The 3,482-nt window shown below is 38.6% G+C and overlaps 1 long non-coding RNA gene across 1 annotated transcript; it reads right to left on the reverse strand.

Moving 5' to 3' along the window:
• Nucleotides 1-621: 621 nt before the first annotated feature.
• On the reverse strand, nucleotides 622-2,736 carry LOC147874494 (uncharacterized). Its single transcript, XR_015534197.1, has 2 exons — nucleotides 2,547-2,736; nucleotides 622-2,025 (listed from the first exon to the last, which is right to left on the reverse strand). It is a non-coding gene; the product is annotated as an uncharacterized LOC147874494 (long non-coding RNA).
• Between the last annotated feature and the right edge of the window lie 746 nt (nucleotides 2,737-3,482).

Here is a 3,482-nt window from a genome sequence, read left to right on the forward strand (position 1 = left end):
GCAAGTCATTAACATACACCATTTTCTTATTTCAGGATAAATGCAGGTACGTGAAATGAATAGGGTTGTCCTCAGTGGTCTGGCTAGTAGTGTGCCACCAGTCCACTAAAACTGGAGGAATATGAGATGTTTTCTCTTCTCCATTCCACACGAAGCTTTACTGTTTGCTTGGACGTGGTTTTATGAATTATGCAACTTAACTGCTAGACCATTTGATCACGTTTTCATGCACTAGAGGATCAGAGTTTCCAGACTTCGCATTCATTTGTGCCTCACAATCAAGGAAACTTAGAGAATTTGACCTTTAAACATGGGTAGACTGTTGTCCTCACCAAAAAATACCTCAGTTGAGCTGTGTACTGTGCAAGTACTTTTCCTTTCTTGTAATGACAGTAAATTAGTCTCTTTTTTTAAGAATATTATTTTTGGCATCCTAAAACCCTTTGTTACTAAACAGTCAGTTTTTGGAAACTAGATAGAAATGCTATTCCATGTTTTTTAGAAAATCTATGGTCAAGAAGAACATTCTTGGAGAAACTAAAAACATTAAAATATGGGAGACACTGCCAACCTATACACAACCCTAAGAGTGAATATAAGGAAAACAAAATGTACACTGGGAACCTTTGTTTTGCAATATTATTTTTACCAATGGTTAACAGCTTACAACAATCTGAGAAAAACTGATTCGCTGACAATGCTTGATGTTTCAAAAAAGTTTAAATGTTTTGAATTTCAGGGACCTTTAACAACCATATGACTTACATGCTTCACGAAAATAAAAGAAAAACATGAATCTTCGGCAAAAACATTTACAGTACACGCTGGTCATTCTTTATTTAAGCCACCAAAGAAATTATGAGCTTCTGGAGATCCAACTTACATTTAGTAGTTCAGAATATAATAAAAGAGTTTGTAGAAACTGAGAAAAATTTTGAAATTGGTGACACAACTTGCCAGATCAAGAACTGCCATAGAGAGGTCATGAATATTCTGAGTTGCCCCTTGACAGAAGTAATTGTATAGAATCTTTTGAACTGCTAGAACATTATGATCCTCTGCTGAATGAGCATTGAAAGCTTCAAAACTTCCAATTAATAAATTACACTAACAGTTGCGCCCTCAGGAACAAACTAAACAGATGGAGCCAGCCTTTCGTGGGTAATTAAATCAGTCTGGAAAATTTTGAGACACACTCTGTATATGTGATTATGTTATCACTGAATGAGCCGGGATAGCTCAGTCAGTATAGTGACTAGCTACGGGCTGGACGGCCGGGGTTCGATCCCCGACGGGGGCAGAGGATTTTTCCTCTAGCCTCTGCGTCCAGACCGGCTCTGGGGCCCACCCAGCCTCCTCTACAATGGGTACCGGGGTCCTTTCCCGGGGGTTAAGCCGGCCGGGGCGTGATGCTGACCACTCACCCCCCTCTAGTGCCGAGGTCAAGGAAGAGAGGAGCTATACCTCCTCTCCCCCCAAAAGCCTACATGGCGTATAGTGGGACAAACTTTACTTTACTTACTTTACTTGTTATCATTGAATGTTATGACTTTATTTACACATGCTGGAGGCATGTTTTATTTACTTGATTGCAACAGAAAGTCTTTGTTGTTCTGAATCACACATAGGGTATCACCTAGTGAATTAAGATAATAAATACATATTTCAGACCATGCAGTTTGATTCTTTTCTTACAGTCCTGGACAATTACAAAAGCACAGATCTAAATTATTAAGCTGAAGAGAAGTTGTCTTTCTCTTACTGTTTCACACATGAAAGTGTTCTTTCATGCAAATTAAACTACTGTGAACATTCTTTGAATTACATGTCACTTTATAAATGACCTGTATTCCACATGTGGGAATGTGCACATAAACAAACGCGCAAGTCACGGCTCACCTCAGTTTTAGGCATTTTTAAGGAAAATGTTCATGGCACGTAAACCTTATCAGTATTAATGTCAATGGAAAGTTCTTCACTCAGGACATCCAGATCACTTTCTGATTTGATTACATCAATATTCACCTGTAAAATTGTAAATAAAAGATGCGGTTCTATGAGATGTTACATTCCTTGTGATCAATGAAAACACATTTCTACTATAGCTAGGAAATGCGAACACACCAATTTACTCTACACTTTTTCATTCGATATTAATGAGAAACATATTTTTTATAGCAAAGAGATAATCTGACGTAAACACCTTTAGCCAATAATAATAATTTATTTAAATTACATGGATCCATAAGACAGTCAGATGACGATAGGATGTGGAAAAAGTCATAATAAAAATAATAATAATACATATTATAAAGTACAATTCGTACTATTATGTAAATTTCACATAATACAAAACAAAGTATTCACCTAGAGAAATGATAAGTTACAAATAAATCTGCCCATTACACACAGAAGAAAATTTACCACTTATTTGTAAACAACACAAATTCATTGACAGAGTAAAAAGAATGTGTAATTAAGTGTCTTTTTAACGCGAAGTAAATGAATGTGCGTAGAAAGCAAAAATACGTAGAAGGTCAACTTACTGATGCCGTTTCCTCCTTGAAGAGGGGGCCAAATTTGAATATCACTTCTGCCCAAACACTTTGTGACTAGTCGTACTTCTCAGAGGCGGCGGGCTTCAATTTGATAAAAGAAAATTCCCGTAATATCTGGTACCTTTTCGATGACGTATCGACGGATGCCAAGTGGCGACTCTTGTGAACGCAATCGATAAAACAGATTTATCACTGTGACGACGCAGCAGTGTTGCCAAATGGGTATCTCATTTGATAAAAGCTGCGACCCGCACAGTTGCCAAATTGGCGTATGAATTTTGGTGCGCGTTGACGAAACCGCGTAGAAATGGATAAAAATTGACTTTCAAACTTTGAAGCCGTTAAGATTGAAATGCAGTGAAATTTAAGCGCTGTGTGCGGATGGACGAATGCCCACATTCACAATACTATAAAGTGATCAGCCGCGTTAGCTGGTTACAGCAGTAAACCGACGTTTCGGGAACAAACTGTGTCCCAATCTTCAGGGTTCTGACGTGACTGGATCCTCGAAAGTCGCCTGTGTAACTTCCTGCTCGGGACCAGTGCATGCAGTTACACAGGCGACTTCCGAGGATCCAGTCACATCAGAACCCCGAAGATGGGGACAGAGCTTCCTCCCTAGAATCGCGAAGGTCCCGGCTAGCCTCCGAATAAAAGTGAAATGTAAAGTTTTCTTCCGATGTTGCATTTACAGAGACAAAACTTGGAATCGATTGATGGAACGGATGGGTAGAAATAACGCAGACTGTTCTATCTGATAACAAAGGAGATTCATTGCCTCATTAGGTTATTGCTCTTACATTAGAGCTATTATCTCCATTTTAATTTTTAAAAACTCTGATCGAGTGTAATTCTAAATTCTCGATAATTCCATAACCAATCGTAGAATGTCAGACACTTCGACGCGTGTAGTCGACCTGCGCC

The sequence above is a fragment of the Zootermopsis nevadensis genome, unplaced genomic scaffold, assembly GCF_977971745.1.
Source record: "Zootermopsis nevadensis isolate Lab colony 2312 unplaced genomic scaffold, Znev_1.0 Znev_ptg000008l, whole genome shotgun sequence".
NCBI classification, from domain to species: Eukaryota; Metazoa; Arthropoda; class Insecta; order Blattodea; family Termopsidae; genus Zootermopsis; species Zootermopsis nevadensis.